Source organism: Chrysochloris asiatica, unplaced genomic scaffold (genome assembly GCF_000296735.1).
Source record: "Chrysochloris asiatica unplaced genomic scaffold, ChrAsi1.0 scaffold00003, whole genome shotgun sequence".
Taxonomy (NCBI): Eukaryota; Metazoa; Chordata; class Mammalia; order Afrosoricida; family Chrysochloridae; genus Chrysochloris; species Chrysochloris asiatica.
Window position 1 is genome coordinate 11,947,050 of NW_006408521.1, and position 23,678 is coordinate 11,970,727.

A 23,678-nucleotide genomic window follows, 5' to 3' on the forward strand; every position below is an offset into this window, starting at 1 on the left:
TGCAATAAGTTTTTAAGACAGGTGCTATAGTTACCCTTTCATCCTACCCCTTTACAGATGAGGAAACTGAAGTATAGAAAGGTTTTGTAATTTAGCTAATGACTCGGGCACTGGGCCCAGGCTGTCTGTCTCTAAGCTCCATGCTCTATGGATTTTACCTAGGTAAAATCTCTAACAGAATTGGAATGACCAAATTATGTGTTTATCACCTTCACTTTTGCAGTTATTCCATTTAGGATGCCTTAACACCTTTAGAAACTTTAGGAAAATTCATTTAGGCTCATAGGAAAAGGAGTTTACAGTCACAGGCTATAACTATACAGAAGGGAGTTAGAATTGTCATTAAAAGTTAGAGTTGGAAGTAACTTTATTGAACATATAGGAAAATGAATTGCAGTCTTTTCTTAGTTCCACCTTCTGCTGTTAAAAGCTAAACAAATAAGGCAAGCAAAAAAAAAAAAAAGCAAACAGCATGATTTAGACTAAAACCTAATATGGAAAATCTTTGTTGCCTAGAGAAGAATTGGGGGACCTTGAAGTCTTGTTTCCACTAAAATGGGTCTGCTGATGAAGCCCCAAGGAACCACTGATGAAAACCACTGATCAGAAGGTTTCCCCTTTGACCAATAAGGAGACTCAGGGTTTGAAGTAAAGTGACTTTCCAAGGTCACATGCCAGGGACTCATTCGAGCGCAAGAGCCCTTATTTTCCTGTAGTAACCCCAGCTGTTGATGTGACTTTAGGATGGTTGCTTCCCCTCTATATGCAGAGCCCCAGATGTGAGTAAAGGGTTTGTGTATTGCTGAAAAGTCTGCTTTCACGGTCACTGTATTGGTACTTAGTGTTTCCTTCATAGTTTTCTGTACTTTCCACTTTTTCTATAATCAACACATGCTAAACTTGTATTGCTTTTATACTCAGAAATAGTAATGTGAGAATATTGTTAGTCAACACAGAAAAGCCAATTCCTACATCTCTGGTTTTTGTTTATTCTGCCCAGGAAATCTTTTTTCCTTTCTTTTTTCTGTTATGAAAGTATGATATTGTCTTTCAGAGGCCTAGGTCACATTCACTTCATTCAGTCACAGATTCGCTCATCCATCAACAAATCTTTATGAAATGCCTCTATGTGACAGGCACAACACTGAACTAGCCTAGGGGTAGAATGGTGCCCCAAGTGGATATGATATCTGCACTTCAGTAGGTCAATCTTCAGTGAGACAGAATCATACGTAATAAACAATTTATTCATTCCTGTGTTATCTAGCTAGCTATTGCAAACGTAGGTAAGTGTTGGGAAACAGAATACTAAGATGGTCCAAGTTTAGAATGGGGACTCAGGGAAGTAATCTCAATCTGATCTCTAAAGGCTGTAAGTAGAGGACTGTAGAAATGATGAGTGTAGAGCATTTGAGGCAGAGGAGGTCCTAAGTTAGAAAAGTTGAAGGAACTGAATGAAGTTCAGTGAGACATGAACAGAATGAATGACTAATGACCACTCAACATACTATTTCACTTACATATTTTCTGCTTCCCTCCATTGGAATGCAAACTTCATAAAAGAAGGAATTTTTGCTAGTTTGTTCACCACTTGATCCCTTGTGCCTGAAACAATGCAACAAGCATAGTAGGCACTCTGAATATTGGTGAGTGAATGAACATGAATGAATGAATAAACAGTGCAATGAAAGGAGATTAGAGAAGAAGGAAGAGATGAGATTACACAAGGCCTGTGTAGTTCATGAAAGGAGCTCTAGTGATGCAGTGCACTAAGCATTGAACTGCTAACCACAAGGTCAGAGATTTAAATCCACCAGTTGCTCTGTGAGAGAAAGATGAGGCTGCTTGCTCCCATAAAGATTTTCCGTCTTGGAAGCCTTGTCAAGAAGTTTTAATCTGTTCTGTTGGTGTATTATGATTTGGAATCTACTCAATGACAGTGGGTTTTGGGTGGGTTATGATGGGTGCTTGGATTGTATTTTTTACATAGAGGGAAATGACAGAATTTTTACCAGAAATGATCTGATGAATGCTTTTGAAGATCACTCTGACTTTAAGGTGAAGAAAGTAGTGGGGTCAACAATTGGGGAATCAAGTTAATTTAAAGGGTTATTGGAGTTCTGGTGTGGCTCTGTAGGATAAGCAGTGGATTGATAACCATAAGGTTGGCATTTCAAACCCACTAGCTACTCCTTGAAAACTCTATACAGGGTGGTTATGAGTTGGAACCAACTTGACGGCACTTAACAGCAAGAACAACACAGGGAGAGCAGGACTGGTGACAGTGTAAAAACCTGTTACCATGAAGTCAGCTTGAGCTCATGGTGACCTTATATGTGTAAGGGTAGAACTGTGCTTTATAGAATTTTCGAAGATGTTTTGGACATAGATCACCAGGTCTTTCTTCTGAAGCACTTCTCAAACTTTTAACCTTTCAGTTACAGCTTAGTGTTACTGTTTGCAGTACCCAGGGGCACAGGTGACAGTGTTGTTGTTGTTAAGTGCTGTTAAGTCAGTTCTGACTCATAGTGACCTGGTATAGGGTTTCCAAGGAGCAGCTGGTGGGTTTAAACTCCCGACTTTGTGGTTTGTAGTCCAGTATTGATCCTACAGCGCCACATCAGGTGACAATGTAGATGGAGAGAAATGGATGAATTCATGCTATATTTTGGAGGTATAAATAATAGGACTCGCTCCTGGATTTGGTGGCAGGTACTTCAAATTGCTCTCCCATATTTCATTCTCTTCTTCATTAATATATAACCCAACCCCACTACCACTGAGTCGATAGTGACCCTTCTATAGGGTTTCCGAGACTGAATCTTTACAGCAGCAGACAGACTCATCATTTTCGTGAGAAGAGGCTGGTGGGTTTGAACTGCCAACCTTGAGGTTAGCAGTCCAGTGTTTATCCTACAGCACCACCAGGGCTCCTAATACACAACTCTGTAATATGAATTACATAAAATTTATAACATAAATGCAATTTGTGGGCAACAATGTGCCACCACCACCCCAAATCTATATTTCCCTTTTTCCCTTTCCTTAGCAACTAAGGATGACCCTGGGGTACACCTTTTTGGCCAATGTGATGTAAGAAGGAATTTCTGAGCTGTGCTTCTGGGAAGCTTTTTAAAAGGAAGTGGATTCAATGGAGGAAGGCCTTTTTTGCCTTTGCTCATCCCCTTCTTTTTGCCTGAAATTGTGGTTATATCCCACCAAATTTATCTCTAATTGTTTCAAGAGAGGAATTATGATTATCCTGACCACACCCCAACTACCACATCAGAACAGCTATTTAAATAAAAGACTGTATGAGAAATGATTTTTAAATGGGGGTGGTGTGTGTATGTATATGTGTTGGTGTGTTCAAGTCTGTATGTATGTGAAAGAGAGAGACGGAACCCAAGTGTCTAAGACTTCAGTTTAGATAGGTTAAGCTCTAGTTATCTGTAAGACATCCTAGTAGATGGTTATAGGACCCTGTCTTTCAAAGAAGAGTTTGAATAGAGATAGAAATCTGGCAGTTGTCAGCAATGTGGTGGGATCTAAAGTCATGTAAATGGAAGAGATTTAGAGCAATAAAGTAGATTTGGAAGAGAAAAAGGCCCAGGGCTAACCTCAGAACACAATGACATTTAGAGGGGAGTAGAGGAGAAGGAGGAGTTGGGAAGAGACTGAGAGAGAGAGTATGGGGGGGGCGGGGCGGGGAAGCATCAAGAGGGAAAAGGATGTCAAGTAAGTGACTACAACTTCTTGAGCTCATCCCCCTTTCCCACAGCACATTTGTGTTCTGTAGCACCCACTTGGACTTTACATATCCTGCCTTGAGAGGCTATTTATCTTCAGGTGTACAGCCCCCTTTCCTACTGTGATGAGACCATTGATCTTCAGGAACTGGGATCTCTAGAGGTCCAGTTGCTAGAATTCCCCATACCAGGCCCAGCACTTTACTCAGAGGTGATGCTTCATTAAGTTCTTGACAATAATAATCTGTACTCACTAGGGTCAAGGGGAAAAAGAGGATATATAGAAAAAAAAGATGGTTTGAAAAAACAAGGACAATTGGGCGGTGTGCTCCATTGATCAGCATAATGAGATACACTAAGCAGAGGGAAGCCTTTGAAGAATGATTTTTTTAAGAGCACGGATCAGCTCTGTGTCATGTTATGGTTGTTGTTAGGTGCCATTGAGTGGATTCTGACTTGTAGTGATCCTCTTGTTGTTGTTATGTGCCGTGGAGTTGGTTCCAACTCATAACGACCCTGTACAGGGTTTCCAAGGCTGTAAATCTTTACAGGAACAGAAAGCCCCATCTTTCTCCCGGGGGACAGTTGGTAGTTTCAAACTGCTGACCTTGCGGTTCGCAGCCTGGTTTGTAACCACTATGCTACCAGAGCTCCTTCATAGTGACCTGATGCACAACAAAATCAACACTGCATGGTCATCCTCACAATTGTGGCTATGCTTGAGCCCATTGCTACTGCCACCACAGGAATTCATTTCATTAGAAGTCTTCCTCTTTTTTGTGGACCCTCCACTTTATCAAGTATGATGTCCTTCTCCAGGGACTGGTCTCTCCTGTTAACATGTCTGAAGTATGAGAGATGAAGACTCACCATACTGACTTCTAAGGAGCATCCTGACTGTGCTTCTTCCAACACAGATTTATTTATTTATTTATTTTTGGCAGTCCATGGTACTTTTAATATTCTTCTGAACACTATAACTCAAATGTATCAATTTCCCCACAATCTTCCTTATTCATTGTCCAGCTTTCATGTGCATGTGAGGCTACTGAAAATACCATGGCTTGGGTCAGACGCAGCTTACTCCTCAATCTGACATCTTTGTTCTTCAACACTTTGTGTGGCAGATTTGCCTAATAAGTCATTTGATTTCTTGACTGCTACTTCTATGAGTGTTGATAGTGGATCCAAGCAAAACGAAGTCTTTGACAATTTCAGTCTCCTCTCTATTTATCACGATGTTATTTATTGATCCAGTGATGAGAATTTTTGTTTTCTTTACATTGAGGTGCAACCCATACTGAAGGCTGTGTTTTTTGATCTTCATCAGTAAGTATTTTAAGTCCTCTTCATTTTCAGCAAGCATGGTTGTGTAAACTGTTTATTGCAGATTGTTATTGATTCTTCCTCCAATCCTGATGCCAGTTTCTTGGGTTACTTACTTAGCATACATATTGAATAAGTGTGGTGAAAGAATACAACCCTGACACACACCGTTCAGTGTCCTCTTGTTCGGTTCTAAGGGGCTGCCTCTTTGTTTATGTACAGGTTCCTCATGTACACAATTAAGTGCTCTGGAATACCTATTCTTCAAAGTGTTATCCATAGCTTGTCATATTCCACACAGTCTACAGCCTTTCCACAGTCTATAAAATACAGATAAGCATCTTTCTGGTATTCTCTGCTTTCAGGCAAGATCCATCTGACATCATCAATGATATCCCTCATTCCACATTCTTGTCTGAATCCAGCTTGAACCTCTGGCAGTTCCCTGCCTATGCACTATTGCGGTGGTTTTTGAATTATCTTTAGCACAATTTTATTTCCACATGATATTAATGATATTGTCTGATGATTTCTGCATTCCGTTGAGTTACCTGTCTTTGAAATGGGCACAGATATGGATTTCTTCCAATTAGTTGACCAGGCAGCTGACTTCTAAATTTTTGGCATAAATGAGTGAGAGGGCCTCCAGACCCTCTTGAAAGATTTCAATTGGTATTCCATTAAGTCCTGGAGCCTTGTTCTTTGCCAGTGCCTTCAGTGCACCTTGAACCTCCTCCTTCAGTATCATCGACTTCAGTACCACCAACTCCCTTGAAATAGTTGAACATCGACCATTTCTTTTTGGTACAGTGACTCTGTGTATTCTTTCCATCTTCTTTTGATGCTTTCTGCATCATCCAGTGTGATGTCCATTGTTGTTGGTGTCAAGTGATGTCGAGTTAGTTCTGACTCACAACAACCCTGTATAGGTTTTCAGAAAAGTTGCTGGTGAGCTTGAACTGCTGACCTTGCAGTTCAAACCAACTTTGCAGTCTAGTGCATTAACCCACAGCACCACACCAGGAGTCCACATTGCGTCTGTAGAATCCTTCAATATTTCAAATCAAGGCTTGGAGTTTTTATATTCTTTCAGCTTGAGAAATGCTGACAGTGTTCTTCCCTTTTGGTTTTCTAACTCCCGGTATTGGCACATTTCATTTATAAAACGTGACTTTATCTTCTCGAGCTGCCCTTTGAAATTTTCTGCTTAACTTTTCTAACTCCTCATTTCTTCCATTTGCTTTAGCATCTGAACAATGGAAAACAAATTTTAAAGTTTCTTCTGATCTCCATTTTGGTCTTTTCCTTCTTTCTTGTCTTCTTAATGAACTTCTGCCTTCTTTCTATATGATACTCTTGATAGCATCCTTCAATTCTTCTAGGCTGGGTTATGAGTATCTAATACATCAAATCTGGTCTTGAGATGATTTCTAAATTAAGGTGGGGTATGTTCAAGGTCATATTTTGGCTTTAATGGACTTATTTGATAGTTTTTCAGTTTCAGCCTGAATTTGTATATGGGCAATGATGTACTGTTACACAGATGCCTTTGGTCTTGATTTGCTGATAACATTGAGCTTTCTACTGTTTCTTCGCACAGATGTAATCAGTTTGATTTTTGTGTATTCCGTCTGGTGAGGTCCATGTGTATAGTCATTATTTATGTTGTTTAAAGAAGATATTTGCACCGAATAAATCATTGGTTTTGCAAAATTCTGCCAAGCTATTTCCATTTGAAGGCCATATTTCCAACCACTGATCCTTCCTCTTTGTTTCCACCCTCCACATTCAGTCACCAGTAATTATTAATATATGTAGATTGAATGTTTGATTAATTTCAGACTGGAGAAGTTGATAGAATTCTTCAATTTCATCCTCATTGGTTTTAGTGGTTGGTGCAGAAGTTTGAATAATAGTGGAAATTTACTTTCCTTCCTTGTAGGCATATTGATACTACTCTTATAGTACGTCAAGATAGATCTTGACATGTTCTTTTTGATGATGAGTGTGATGTTATTTCTCTTCTAATTTTCATTCCTGGCATAGTAAACCAGATGATCGTCACATTGAAAATGGCCAATACCAGTTCATTTCAGCTCATTAATGCCTAGAGTATCGTTCTTTGTGTGTTCCATTTTATTTTTGGCAACTTCCAATGTTCTTAGATTCATACTTTGTACATTTCATGCTCCGATTATTAATTGATGTTTACAGATGTTTCTCCTCATTTTGAATTGTGCTCCATCTGCAAAGGAAGGTTCTGCATATTTTTATTCCATTTGCATCATCACAGTCAACTCTACTTTGAGGGGGTAGCTTTTCCCTAGTTACATTTTGAGTGGCTTCCAACCTGGGTGCATGTCTTCTGGCACTATAGTATGACAGTATTCATGTGATATTCTTAATATTTTCATTTTATGGGACTATATCTGATAGTTTTCTGTTGCTATTTATAAGTTTTTCAATGGCTAAACATTCAGAAACACCCCATCTCCTCTTCTTCCTAGTCTGTCTTAGTCTGGTAGCTCAGCTGAAACCTGTCCACTTTAGGTAACCCAGCTGGTATTTAAAATACTGGTGGCATGGTTTCTAGTATCATAGCAACACCAAGCCACCATAGTACAACAAACTGACAGAGAAGTGCTGGGCTTTAAGTCAAAGGGTCTACAAAAATTCAAAAAAGGTTAAGGAAAAGATGGTGATGAATCTAAGTATTCCATTGAACGAGGATCCCGGTGAGTCATTGTTCTGGTGGAGAGGAAAAGCTGACAGAATGACCAAGGGCTTGTATGGGAAACTGAGCAGGAGAGCCAAGAGTGTTCTCAGGGCTAGGGTCAGCTCATGATGACTACTGTGGTGAAATGAAGAGGAAGGAACTGCAAAACGCTGGCTGTGTATACGTTTACAGTCAAGGAATAGCTGGATCCTATAAATTTCCTATCATGGTCTTGGATGTAAAGTGTTGGTGGACTTTCCTAGAAGCCTAGATTGTGGACTTCAGTGTAGCCTTGGGCTAGAAGGCTAAACCCCTGACCCTTCATTTATTCCTTCATACATTTATTTATATTTGATATGCAATTACCAACTCCTAGGGAAACAATGCTTGGGTCTTGTAGGATAAGCTACTATGTATCAGAACGGACTCCATGGCACTTAATAACAGCAACATAATAATCCTATTTTCATGGAATATGTATTCTGGTGAGGGTGGGGAGTGTGCATATGAGAACTATAACTAGAAAAATTAATGAACAAGATCATTTTAGATAGTGATAGAACTATGAAGAAAATCAGAGCTGGCAATCTGCTACAGCTAGCGCTCCTCAAAGCCAGATTTCAAATTCTATTCCAGAGTCTTCTGTGAAGGACAGGGTCATAGAACCTCCCATATTGGGATCCTATCACCTGTGAGACTTTCCAGACCTACAGAATCAGAATCTGGATTTGAACACGCTCTCCTGTTATTATTAGGGCATGGTATGTGAGAGAATGCTTGGACTCCTTGGATGGCTATAGAGGTTTCTCAGTGGAGATGAGCTCTGAGCTGAGACCTAAATGATGAGAAGCCATCACTGTCAGATGTGGGAGCAGACCATTCCACGTAGAAGGAACTGAAAGTGTAAAGGGTGGGTGGGAACAAGTTGATGTCTTCAAAACCCCAAAAGATCTGTTTCCTCATCATGGAGTGTTCCTCTCCTCCCTCCTTAGCCAGCTTTCAGACCTCAGCTTCAATATCTTTCCTCTGGGAGCCTTCTCTGATTCCATAGTGCTCTTCCCGGACACTTTTCCCAATTCTAGTCTTGCATGAGAGGGATCTGGCTAATTTATTGTCTCTCCAGTGTGTCTGTGTTCTCTCTATTGATCAAGTGCTCTATGAATTTATTCAGTAACTATTTGAATTAAGGCGAGAAAGCTAGAAAGATGGAAGAGGCAAGCTATAAATGCAGCCAGCCAGGTTACAGCTTTACTGAGGGGCAAGATTAGTAGCTTTTGAAATTTCCTGGCCTTAGCTTGGGGAGAAGTATACGCACCCTGCTCTCTGTGTCTCTAATTCTACACATTATGTGAACTTATATTAAAATCACTAGAGAAATATGTTTGATTCTAGCATTTATGTAATTGTTTACATTTAGTCATTCATTAATTCCTTTACTCATTCAAAATGTTTTTATTGAATGCTTGCAATGCTAAATTTCTAGGGTATGTGGATAAAAATAACTTTAAATTGATTCTTTGACTCTCAAGGAGTTTATAATTACACAAGAGATAAGCTAGTGGAGACACTGTGGGAACACACAGCGCTGAGTGTCAGGAGTTCTGTGTGCTGATCTGGACTTTCCAACACAGGGCATGTCTTTAACTTGTGCCACATTCACCATTTCCTTGGAGTCCTTACTGTGTGCATTGTACTGTATTAGAGGATGCAAGGATACGCAAAATAGTTCAGGCTCTAAGAAGCAAGAATCGAACAGTCTAGGGAGTAAACCTCTCCAGACTGCTATGCTCCTCCTCAAGATAAAAAACAACAACAACAACAACCAAATTCCATTGCTGTTGAGTTGATTCCAACTTATAGTGTCTCTATAGGACAGAGCAGAACTGCCCCATAGAGTCTCCAAGGCGGCAATCTTTGCAGAAGCTGACTGCTACAGCTTTCTCCCATGAAGAGACTGGTAGGTTCTAATCGCTGCTTAGATTAGAACCTTTTGGTTGGCAGCCAAGTGCTTAACTCTTACACTACTAGAATTCCTTTCCTCTTAACTATTTATGTATAAATGTGTATGTATGGATGGATAGGGAAGGGTTGATCAGAAGATGTCTTAGGTCCTTTACAAATTTAATATTTTATGATACAAAGATCCAAGATTTTAAGAGATCATTTGACTTATAAACAGACTCAAAGTTAAGGTCTACACATTATGTGAAATTTACTAGATGGTCAAAAAAGTAGTTACAGAAACTTCTAGCTTCTACACCCCATACATGCTAACAGGGTAAATTACTTAGGATCAATGTAAAAGGCATATGGTAGGGGTGTGTGTGTGTGTGTGTGTGTGTGTGTGTGTTTGTTTGTATGGTGAGAAGTGGCCAGTTTTCAAATCTGGATACAGGGTAATGGGCCATCCAAGAGATTTCTAGGACCCTGAAGGGTGTAGCTGGGGAACATAGTCATATAATGAAAGACCCAGTTGTTCTGTATTTGTGTTGGGGAATGTGGTTTGAGTGGCTGTGGGAACTTTAACTTTTTGACTTTCTGAGCAACTGAAATCTCAACCCCCAAGTGTGTTGAAGTGACTTTTCTGACACAGCACATGTAACTTGGCTCTCTCCTGATGTCTGTTTTTCTTGCTCTCAGGAGAAGAAATGGTCTAAACAATTCTCATGGGTCAACAGTTGAAAACATATTTGTTTTGATTTTGTTGAACACTTTTCCTATTAAAAGGTGAACATTTTGAAGGGAAGGGAGATTCCCCATTGTGTATGTTTGGGTCATTTATGCTTTTAGCAAATCAATTGTTTCATTGAAAGACTTTATATCCAAGAGTGCTATAGCAAGCTTTACTGCCCCTTTCCTTTCAAACAGGAAGTTGCATTTTGCCAAAAGTAAACAAATGTGAACCCGGGAAGGTTTGTTTAGTTTGTAATGCTGACTTCAGGACCTGAGAATGGAGTCTGTGCTTGGCAAAAATGCCTTCTCTGGGATCTATCTGGGCCAAAATGTTCTCTGCTCAGGACCTGGCCTTTGCGCTTTGGTAAACATCCTCCTCTCACCAGCCCCCAGAAACACTGCCAAAGTCGGTTGCAGCCTAGCTTAACTTATCAGGAGCAGCCTAAAGCTGATGGCAACTTGCAAACATTGGATATAGCCCACTAAAGAAAGGTTTCTGGAAAGTAGCCACTCTATGGAAAGAGGTTGAGGTTTGGAAATCTCTGGGGTGTCAATGCAACTTGACATTCCAAGTGTTTAGGCATGAGCTAGTCCATCTGGGTGATGAAGCTTTTGAAGGAATGGCTGTTACTACTCAGCTAACATAGTGGTACTAAGCACTTTATACGACTGAGCTCATGTAATCCTCACACAAGTCCTAGGAGGCTGGACTTTTTATCTCCAACTTACAGATGAGGGAACTAAGGCTTAAAAAGGGTAAGTAACTTGGCTCAGGTTCATACAGCAAGTCAAGTAACAAAGCCCTCTGATCTTTTTTTTCCTCCCACTTCGGAGTTTTTAATTAGTTTATGATCAATATCTGAACTGTAGGAAGTTACAAAATATTTTGGGGAGACCCACATGATTCAGGTAGAGAGCAGTGAATTACAGGCCAAAGAATGAAGCAAGTAACATTTAAAGTTTTAAATGAATGAGTTTAGTGGAAAGCCTGTTTTGCTCCAGAAGGATTTAAGGCAGCTGCTATAAATCTGGGAAATGTCTGGTAGATAGAAGTGGTGAAGTCTTACAGGAATTTGGGATGATTCTTGGAGGAGACAAGATTCTAATTGGCCCTAGAAGAAATGAGATAAATAGAGAACATTTCAGATTTGGGGAATCAGAATAACCTTTTTTATACGGAGCTTACATTAGAAGTTACTTCATGGAAATTCTTGTACAGAACACTGTGATCCTCTTTGGATCTAGATACCACATTCTTTGAACTCTCATATGCTTGATGGATACATGCAAGGGAACATGTCACCTACGAAGGAACCCTTCAGTGAGAGCCAGTGGCAAAGCTAATGAGTGTTGGATCAGAAATCCTTATGCCTGCACACACCCCCAACTCCTCATCTATCGCTAGCCAATTCTCCCTGTGTCCTGGTGGGACTAGTTTTGTCTTGGCTATGAAAACCTGTTACTGCTTAAAGTATAGTAGAGAAATGTACTTTACAGACTTTATCACTAGTTCTCACAATTAGTCTCCTAGGATAAATGAGATTGTTGCCATTTCACAGCTGAAGAAACTGAGACAAGAGATCAAGAACTTTGTACCAGTTCATACAATTACTTGGTGATACACAAAGAACCAAGTATGATGACAAAGTCCCTGTTCTAGCTAGGATATCTCATTTTCTCTTCAGAACAGGCCGTTTTTAGCTAGTTTTCTGGATTCATTTTTGTCTTAGAAGAAAATCTTTATGAGATACAACAGCTTTAAGTACTGTGATGGTATGGAGACATGAATAACTCGGCATATTTTCTTTTATTCACTCTAATGTGTACACAGACCTCTGGCTTCCCTTGGTAGACTCCCTCTTTTGAAGTGTCTCTGTTTTCTTGATGCAGGAGACCAGATCAGCATCTCTCATGCAAGGTCTGGCTCCGTGCCCATCTTACTTTTGCAATGACTTTAGCAACATCTGCTTTGCCTATTAAAGTGATTTTTCTCTTCCTGGCCTCAAGCCTGTGTGCTTGCTGCAATTGATTACCAGCAATTTCCTTCCCAAACCAGAGGGTTCAGTGAACTCTAAATTGAATTGTTGCTCACTGGTCTCCGTTGGACCAATGCATGTGGCTTACGTGCAAAATGACCAAGTCATTCAGTTCCCGAATCTATAGGCTGTTGATTCTGGTCAAACATAGGGGAGGGCCTGTTGAGTGACATTTCCCATTTTTGCTCACAGTGGTCTAGAGCTGTGGTCATCTCTGGGTTTCTCAATTTCAAACCTAAGGTTGGGGGAGGGGGTGAAGTCACCTTGCTTACAACAAGGTTTTTGCTGATGTTTTCACGCCCTTCTTTCTTTCAGTCAGATTGTAGCAATATTGATATCCTCAGAAGTAACTGACTAGAAAGACTACATAGGAGGCATCTGAGAAAAAGATAATCTCTGGCTCTCGAAGCAGTTTACAAAGAAACATCACAGAGAGATGTGTACCATTCATTCTGCACTTTTAAAGGTAACTATGAATCTCCAAAAGTGGTTTAGGCAGGATGTTGCAGTAAAACAAAGCCCAAAATGAGGCTGAGATCATGTACCTGGCCTGCTGCAACATCATTTTTCTGAATTGCAGATTCCTACCAGGTACCCTAAAGTCGGTTCTGCCTCATGGAGACCCCATGTGTGTCAGAGTAGAACTATGTTCTGTGGGGTTTTCAGTGACTAGTTTTTGAGAAGTAGATCATCAGGGATTTATTCCAAGAAAACTCTAGGTAGACTCGAACCTCCAACTTTTTGGTTAGCAGGCTGGGGTTTAGCTCTTTGTACCACCCAGAGACCCCTGGTAGATTCCTAGTCATCCTTAAGACACGGTCTGGATGTCACTTTCCAAGAAGCCTGCACTGGCTCTTCCCTCCTGACTGATTCTGCCTGTCTTGCCACTTTGCTCACGCATGGTTTCTTTAACTGCACTTAGCGTATGTTACTGTTTACATCAGGTGTGCTCTGCCAGTCTGTGTGTGTTGTTGTTATGTTCTGTGGAGTCGATTCTGACTCATAGTGACCCTGTACAGGGTTTCTGAGGCTGTAAATCTTTATGGGAGCAGAAAGCCTCATCAACAGCTGGTAGTTTCGAACTGCTGACCTTGAGGTTCGCAGCCCGATTCGTAACCACTATGCTACCAGAGATCCTCTTTCTCTCTTTCTCTCTCCATTCAACTGCCAACTGATAGTCCACCCAGAGACACCTCAGTAAAAAGTCATAGCAATGTCATTCCTGGTGTGGCGCTGTGAGCTCCAAGGTGTTGGGGACCATTTCTCATCCATTCCCGCATTCGCAATACCTAACACAATGACTAACACATACATAGTTCACCCTCACTGACAGGATGAGGGAAAGATGCTGCTTGTCTTATGAGAAGTTTTTCAGTTGTCACAGTGCCCTGGCTGCTCCCCCATCACTGTGGTGCCTTTACAGAAGAACCGTGAGGAATATTCTGGTTAAATAGAGAAGGGGAACTCAGGAGTCTCCTTCACCACATACCCCTAAAAAAAAGAAAGACAATCAAAGGAACCCATTCCTAACCAAAGTGTTGCTGCTTATTAGAACGCTTAATTTAAATTTAGTGTTTAAAATAGGGAAAAGGTAACACAAATGACTCAATCCAGTAATTGTGGCAATTGCTTGAAATCATTTGAGTCATTGCATTTTCTGTTTCTTTGAGAAGACATTCTTCATTTCCACCACGGTTGCTGATGGCAAAACCACCTGTATCAGCAATCCAGCAACACTTCCGAAATGATGACTGCAGATGAGGCTGTTAATATCCCATTCCTGTAGAATTGTGGCAAACATCGTTAGCACTCTGTTCGAGGCTCTTTGCTTTTATTTCTGGAAGACATCTCATTTATATTATTACCACAGTAGTAATAAATACTGGGAAAAAGCACAGTGTTAAAATAAGGATGGCGCCGCTTGAAGTGGGGAGACCCATGCCTCTTAACTATGTCCACGTTAAGCTGAATCTCCAATGTGCTGAGGGAGTCCTAGATTTTTCTTTAGCTTCCAGAGAGGTCTTCCCAGTTTTTTCTGATTCATGGTGATCCCACTTATATCAGAGTGGATTCTGTACTCTCTAGGGTTTTTAATGACTGATTGTTTCGGAATTACATTGTTGTTGTTAAGTGCCATCGAGTTGATTCTGACCCATAACGACCCTGTATAGGGTTTCCGAGGAGCAGCTGGTGAGCTTGAACCGCCGACCTTGCAGTTCAAACAGCTGTGCAGTCTGACGCATTGACCCACGGCGCCACAGCAGGAATAACATTCCTAGCACTTTTTTCTGAGGTTGGTGGTTGAATGTATTAACCTACTCCAACACAGAGTCCCTCTGAATTGGGATCTACATGAGTCAGATGGCAACTGTTTCTGTTTTGCTTTGTTTTTCAGAAAAAGGCTGCATTTAACCTGTACATTGGTAGGTGGGCCCCTGGTAGATCTACTGAGGATATGGGCTAGCCAATCAGAAGGGAAGCTGAGCTGGGTTTAACATTTGTTGTATAATCAGGGAAAAGGACATTTAGCATTTTTAAAACTTTGAGGTCCATACAGAAGAAGGGCTGGGAAAATGCTGGAATTGCTTCCTCTTTACTCTTTACTGTCCATCTATCAGACGCAATTAAACCAGGTACCCTTCCTCCTTCAGCCCCCAGCTGCAGACAGGAGTGATCTCAGCGCCCAACACCCCTGTAGTGAATCAAGAGGGGCTGTGCTTAGTCATGCTGTTTCAGTTCTGCAGCCAGTCACCCTAGTAGCTGGAATGTAAAACACATCCTTCCCCTTTCCAGAGTTTCTGGCTCAAGCATAACAGGACTTTTCCAAGAGAAATGGATGACCCTAAGACCCAATTCATCAAGCCCAGGCTTAGGCCAAAGATAGGGAAGTGTCCCAGTTTACCTAAGGCTAGCTACACCATCATTACCCTCAAAATGACCATTTGTGTTCCATGAATGCTTATCACATTCAGGGCACTGTGTTAGCCCTTAAATACTTGATTTCATGTAATTCTCATCAAAGTTTTATCGGGTAGGTTTTTACAATTCCATTTTACAAATGAGACTGAGACTGAGAGTTTAACTTTTTGATAACTTTGAAGATTATTGGGCTCTGTGCTAAGTACTGGAGATACAGTGGTAAGAGAAAGGAATACTTCTGGAAGTTTCCATCTAGTTAATAAGTGTGGTGGTGTAGGATAAGCACTGGACTGGTAATCACAAGGTCAGCAGTTCAAACCCACCAGCCACTCTTGGAAACCCTATACAGGGTCACTAGCATTCAGAATACACTTGAAAGTGCACCACCACCACCACAAGTATGGCATAATCAAGATTAGGATCTGATGCTAAAGTTTGCCTTAAACCCTACATCAACAGTTACTCAAAGTATTAGTCATACCTTGGTGACCTTGGAATCTCAGTCTGCTCAGTATGGATATTGGGTAGGTAGAATACTGAAATGAGTTTAATCTTCTAACTTGATACCACAAACTGAGAAGCAGAGTAGAAACCAAGTCTCCTTTCTGCCTGGAACACAGTTGTCCCTGAATAAATCTGTGTTGGGTAAATGAGCATTAGCATTTTGGTCTTTGGTCTCTGCCTGAGAACGGTCCCCCTAGACTCACAGTGAAAGCATATTGAAACCCATGTGCTGTGAGAGGCTACAGAGGAAGTCTGAGCTCTTACGTGCAGGGAGTTTAATTCTTCTTCTCTCAATTTTCACACGCCCCTGCACTTCCTGCTCTTCCATGGGCCTGGAAGCAGAAGTACTACAATACTGAGACAAATAGTTTTTTTTTTATGGTTTCTAGAGGCTGGCTGAAACCAGGAAGGACTGGAAACCGGAAGGCAGTTTTCTGTAGGTTCTCTCTGTATAAGAGAGGGGAGCTGGGTCTTGGAAATCTTTACCATGTTTACATTCTTCCTTTGTGCTGATGGGTTCAGCAAAGTCAATCAAGAATTTGATCTTAGCTGCAACTTCATCGTTCAATGAGAGGTTGTTTATTATTCTTTTGACTCTCGTTTCCACCTGTAACTAGAAGGTGATGTTTTAGCAGGAGATAATACTGAAATTTATTTTTTGTTTAGAATTGTGCACACACTGATTTATTCATCGAACAAATATTTATTAAGCACCTACTATATGCCAGGAACCCCCATGGAGCTTTGTTGTTGTTGTTAAGTGCCGTCAAGTTGGTTCCGACCCATAGCAATAGGGTTTCCTAGGAGCAGCTGGTAAGCTTGAGCTGCCAACCTTGCAGTACAAACGGCTTTGCAGTCTGACACATTAACCCACAGCGCCACACCAGGACTCATGGAGCTTACATTCCAATAAAAATAATTAAGTACAAGTAATATATGTAATATATTAGAAGGTGAAATTAGTAAGGATGAAATGAAAGTAGTGTTGGGTAAGGAATGTTGGGCGGTATTTTACTTTTAAACAGGGTGGTTAGGAAAGGTCTCAGGAAGAAGGTAATATTTGAGTGATGATCTGGTAGATTTGAGGGAGCGAGTCATGTAGATATGAGAGAAGAAAGTTCTAGGAAGAGAAAGCAGCAAGTGCAAATGTCCTGAAGCTGGAAGCTGCCTGGCATGCCCCAGGATCAGCAAGGAGACCAGTGTGGTGGGAACACAGTGAGCAAGGGGATGAAGAGACAGAGATAGAGTCGAGAGGACACAAGCTCAGAGGGAGAGCCTTGAGAAGAGGACAAGTCTTTTAGGCTGTTTTCTGAGTGGGATGGAATCTTCTGGAGGCTACTGAGCTAAGAAGGGACCTGATCAGAGAAAGTAAATGATGAAATAGCTAATTTTGCAGAAGCACTGACACCTCTACTGACTCGTCTGGGCAAAGAAAGGCAACGATGTATAGATTTGAGATTTGATCCTCCCAACCATCCATGGCGGTATTGACTCAATTTTAGATGAGGCTAAGGAGTCCTGGTGTGGTGCTGTGGGTTAATGCGCCAGACTGCAAAGCTGTTTGAACTGCAAAGTCGGCAGTTCAAGCTCACCAGCCACTCCTTGGAAACCCTATGCAGTGTCGGTATGGGTCAGAACCAACTCAATGGCAACAAGGAGGTTGCACAAGACCTCTTTAAAATGTCCAACAGTAAAGATGTCAATTTGAGGACTAAGGTGTGTTTAACTATGGTATTTTTAATAGCTTTATATGCATGCTAAAGTTGAACAATGAATAAGGAAGATCATAGAAGAATTGATGCATTTGAGTTATGGTGTTGGAGAAGAGTATTAAAAGTACCATGGACTGCCAAAAGAAATAACCAATCTGTGTTAGAAGAAGTATAACCAGAATGCTCCTCAGAAGCCAAGATGGCCAGAATTTCTCTCTCATACATTGGCCATATTATCAGGATGGACCAGTTCCTGGAGAAGGACATCATACTTGATAAAATGGAGGACATCAATAAAGTGGGAGACTCCCAATGAGATGGATAGGCACACTAGCAACCACAATAGGGCTCAAGCATAGCAGCAATTGTGAGGATGGTGCAGAATCGGGTGGTGTTTTGTTCTGTTGTACATAGGGTCACTATGAGTCGGTACCCACTCAAAGGAACTTAACAAGGAGGCCCAGAGAGTTTGAACAACTTTTGCAGGCCATTAATGATGCAACTAGAAAATAGAGAAGGTAGGCATGGTTGTTGTTGCTGTTGTTAGGTGCCATCGAGTCAGTACCGACTCATAGCGACCTTATGCACAACAGAAAGATTTGAGTGCCTTCTGGCTGTGCTCCTTCTAGAGGTTCTAGGGGAGAATCTATGTTCTTGTTTTTCCAACTGCTAGAGGCTGCCTTTAGACCTTGTTGCTTGCCTCCTTCCTCCATCTTCAGAGACATCATCAGATCTCTATGACCCTTCTGGTATCAGGCGCTTTCTCTGACTCCAACTGGGAAAGGTTTTACAATTTTAAGGACTCATGTGAGGACACTGGCTCAACTGGCTGATCCAGGATATTTCCATCTCGAGGTCCAAGACCTTAATCACATCTGCAAAGTTTCTTTTGCTTGTAAGGCAACGTATTTATAGATTGCGGAGATGGGCATCTTTGGGGTGGGTATTATTTTTACCTTCACAATTATTAAGCACTTACCATCTCTTTTGCATTGAAACAATGTGAAAGCTCTTTATGACAGACAATAATTTTTTTTTTTTTGCCCAATGTTAAAGTGTCAGTGAATATCCAGGAAGTTTGAAAAAGATGAGGTTAATTAAAATCAAGTAAGTTTATTAACAGTAGAACTAAGTACCTTTAATGAACTAACATGCTGTAAACTTGTAGACTTTGTGGATGGGGAAAGTAGATACAGAATAGTGTACTTGACCTGGATTTTTTTTTTTTTCTTTTAACTTTTTTTATGGGCAGTACTATTGCTCAAGCATTTATCCCTTTTTGGAATGTCTCCAATTCCCCCCACCTTTTTTGAGTTGTTGAAATTCTATCCATCTTTCTCGGTTTATCTCAAATGCCATCTCAAATCCCCATGAAGTCTTTTTTGACCTCACCCAGCAGGCGTGATTTATCCCTCTTCTGAGTCCCTTCATGGGACTTTATACCTCCTTTGTGGGGCTTATCCCATTTTACAGTTATTTGTGTGCTTGCCTTTTCTTTTCTATTAAATTGTACTTTCTTTAGGCCAGGGTCTAGGTCTCCCTCGTGGTGATTCCCTATGGTCTTAGAAATGATGACTTAAGTGTCAGCATGGGCATATGCAGTTAGAATGGTGCTATTTTCATGGTAGCTGCTTCATACATCATTGTTGGGGTGAGTGAGGGAGCAAATGCCCACTGAGGGGTCATTAGAACCTCTTGGATTCCTCTAACACTTTAGAGCTAGCTCTCATGCACTTTTATCTCCTCAGATTTTATCTCTGGGAGCCACAAATGTTAGTAGTCTGAGTTGCCTTTTCACAATCTTTGATATTTATTTGTAACACTTCCATTATTATTATTTAGCTTTTAACAGACTCATTATTTTTACTTAGCCTTGTCTTAAGCCATAAAATTCATGACAACAGTTGGGTTGATGCAATACTTGCACATATTAAATAATAATGAAGCAATGAGAGCAAAACACCTTCACCCCATTGTACCATAAGGACTGCGCTGTGGAAAGCCTTGTCTGAGACCCTGACAACTGATGGAACTTGAACAAGGAGACTCAGCTGTTCTGTCTTTTCCATTTGACCGTATGGTTCAAAACATGGGACCATACAGAGGACAAGGCGTCAGGGCAGGAACCAAACTTGTCTTGCTCATCACTAATGCCTGTTGTTGTTAAGTGCCATCAAGTCGGTTCCAACGCACAGTGACCAGTGTCTATAGTGCCCAACATGTGGTGGTGGTGTTGCTAAGTACCGTCTAATCTGTTCTGACTCGTATTGACCCCGTATAGGGTTTCTGAGGAGCTGCTGGTGGATTTGAACTGTCGGCCTTGTGGTTCACAGTCCAGGGCTGATCCTCCAGCAACACACCAGCCGATTTTGCCGTTCAAACTGACCTTGTAGTCCAGCACATTAACCTGTAGCGCCATACCAGGACTCCCAACATAGTTTTTGTTGTTGTGAAGTGCCTTTGAGTCACTTCTGACCCATAGCAACCCTGTATAGGGCTTCTGAGGAGCAGCTGGTGAGCTTGAACTGTTGATCTTGCAGTTCAAATGGCTTTGCAGTCTGGCCATTAACCCACAGCGCCACACCAGGACTCTTCAGCAGATGGTAGTTGCGTCGTAATTATTGGTTGCTTCAATGTAGAACTCGGGCATACAAGCACACATGTACACACATTTGAGATTGAAGTTAGTGGCCCAGCCAGTGTTTGGATTCCGCCCTGATTACTCATGTTTATGTCATGCTGTATTAAATGTCAGGATGCTAATTTTCTATCACCTCTAGCCTTTGGTTTTATCTGTGGACTTTAATAACCAGCCATTGTAGCTGCCCTGCTGTGGCAGGCCAGCCAACCAGCCCCTATTTTGCTGCTGCCCCTGCTACCTTCTTTGGGGCAGTTCTCTAACTGCTCTGCCCACTCACATCTGCCACAGGGCTGTGAGGCACTTTATACAGTGCAGAAGACATGCTCCGTAATTTCACCCAGGCCTTTTGATACTTGTTCTGGCCAATCACAAGAGCATCTGTCTCTGAGAATCTCTGAAGTGTCTCCAAGGAAGAAAACAATTGCTCTGAAGCCATATCACAGGCAGGAAATGAGTCCGTGGCAGTATCATCACAGAGCACCAGAGCAGCCCGGCGTTCCCTTTCTCTCAAAAGGAAAGAGAAAACTGATACCATTCAAGCACCACTCTGTAATTTCGCCTTCGATCTGGACCAGGACATAAGTAGATATCTATAAAATGGAGGTATAGTCAGCCACAGGTTTCTTCAGTAGAGTGTTTTGTTTCTAAAATTCATTGAAGAAGTGTGGGATAAGTAGCTTGACTTGAAGTGAGAGCCACATCAAACACCAGTGGAGAAGGGAGAATATATGGTATAGGGAGGCAAGGCGGGAGGCTAGGGCTTCTAATAGGAGCCACGTTCATGGGTTTCATTACCAAAGATGTTGTTGGTGTTAAGTGCCATCGAGTCTGTTCTGAACCATACCGCCCCTGTATGTTTCTGAGGAGTGGCTTGTGGGTTTGAATTGTTGTCCTTGCCGTTAGCAGCCCAGTGCTTATCCTACAGAAGTTCAAATACCAGCTTTCTCAATGTCAGCTCTAAGATCTTGAACAACTTACTTAATCTTTCTGCTTTTCAATTTTCTCGCCTGTAGAAAAAATAAATAATATGTATTTTCAGACATTGTTCCCAACAAGGATATATTAGAGAAAAAAATACGATTTTTTCTTGTATACTATTGTATCACAGTATTCTGTGATACAATACTATCACAGTGTTGGGTATATAGTTGTTGCTCTTGTTAGGCACTGTCGAGCCATTATGACACATGTCCGTTGTATGCACGACAGAACAAAACACTGTCCTGTCCTGTGTCATCCTCATCATCGTTGCCATGTCTGAGCCCAATGTTGCAATCGTTGTGTCAGACCATCTCACTGAGGGTCTGTCTGGACACATAGTAAGTTACTTTGTTATTCTTAAGTGCCGTAGAGTCCACTCTGACTCAGAAAGACCCTGTATAGGGTTTCCTAGGAGCGGCTGGTTAGTTTGACCCACCCACCTTTTGGTTCAAATCGACCTTTTCATTCAGTGATTATCCACACCAGGACCCCAGTAAGTCACTTGGGGGGGGAGTTCCCCTCACTTTTTTGCTAAATAAGAGCATAAGTCTAAAGTATTGCTATACAATCATTGTTGTTGTTGTTGTTAAGTTCTGTAGAATCGGTTCCGACCCATAGCGACCCTGAACAGGGTTTCCGAGGCTGTAAATCTTTACGGGAGCAGAAAGCTTCATCTTTCTCCTGCGGAGCGGCTGGTAGGTTCGAACTGCTGACTTTGAGGTTTGCAGCCCGATTCGTAACCACTACACTACCAGAGCTTTGTCTACAATCATAGACACCTTTATAAAAGAACAATATTAAAATGTGAAGCTACTGCTTTTTACCATATCCTACATCGAGGTCTATATACTTCTGAAGCCGCTGTTTACATCTCTCTCGGAAGCGTTTTGTGTTCTTCAATGTACATGATGTCAAAAGGGCAGTTTTGCCTTCTTCAAGGGACCCAAACTTATTCCTTTGAAATGTTCTTTAAATTTGGAGAACAAAAGCAAGTCTGAAGGTTCAAGATCAGAGCTGTAGGGTAGTTGGGTAATGTTTCTTAGTGAAATTCTGATAGGATAGTCTTTGCTAACCTCAAAGAAAGAGCAAGTGCATTGCTGTGATGGGAAAAAAAATTCCTTGTTACAACTTTCTTAGTCTTTTTCTCGCCAACTCAGTTTTTAAATTTCTTTTAATGTCTTCCTAATAAGCCCCTGTGATCGTCCTGTGTTCTTAGAGAAAATCTATTAAAATTATCCTTTTGCAGTCCCCCAAAATAGTCACCATAACCTTCTGAGCTGACCTGTCTGCTTTGAATTGAACTGGCTCAGCAAACTCTCTTAGAAGTCAGGTTTTTTTTTTTTTTTAAATTAGCCCTTCTTTTTGAAGACACTCTAATGAGACTAAGGCAAATTTATAACTGAGAGAGCTTGTCTGCAGCCGTCCACTGATTGCAGAGACATGTTTATACACATCTTGCTAGGGATAAACCCACACATGTGTGACCTAGAGCCCTAGTAGTAATACTTTCTGAGTTACCCTTGTATTTCTGTACCAAGTGTGATCAAGTTATTCTGGCATTGTCTTCTCCTTCACTAAGGCTGTGTCCTACCACAGAAAACCAGACACATATGAAGTGACTTAAGAATCTTTATAAAGAAGCAGGCCCAAATGTGGCACTTAATATGAGACGGTTTCAAAGAGTTTGTGGAAAATGAAATGAAAAGATAATGGAAATACTTTCATTGACTTTTTGAAGGCCCCTCAGAGAACTTCAATTCTTAGGTGATGTTTAAAAGGGATTCTAGGCCTTGGAGGGAGGTTGAGCTTAAAAGGTCTTTGGCATGCCTTTTAGTTTATAAAACCCATAATTTGGTGACCTTTGATCTGATATCTTAGTTAGGGTATCCACATAATTTGTTATCCAAACTAGAAAGTTTTTGAGAGTGAAAGGGGGTGCTATTAAAAATTATGTTTGGACAGGAGGTGAAAATCGCTACTGTTTTGGGCAAATGGAGCATATTTTTAATTTTTTTTTACCTTGATCAGGATGCACATCTTTGGCCTCAAGATCTGTGCAAATTTTTAAACCTTTATACTTACTCGGCTTCCATTCATTTTGAATCATGTCAGTTCATCTTTATCTCTTTAGCCAATGATTCTCATTATATTGGCAAGATCCTTCTGAAAGGAAGGCTAAAGATACATGGCACCACATGCATCTAAATCACACATCAGATAGACGTAAAGAGACAAATGAAAGCCCTACTGGTGAGCCAACCCAGAATCCAGATAATCCTGCAGCTCTCCCACCCCTCCCCCGCCCCTTGGCCCTGGCAGGCTCACATCCTCCATGAAGACCAGCTGTGGAGAGAAGTAACAGGCTGGGGAAAGGCCAACCAGATGCTACTCCCAGAAAACCTAGGCCAAATCTGACATCTG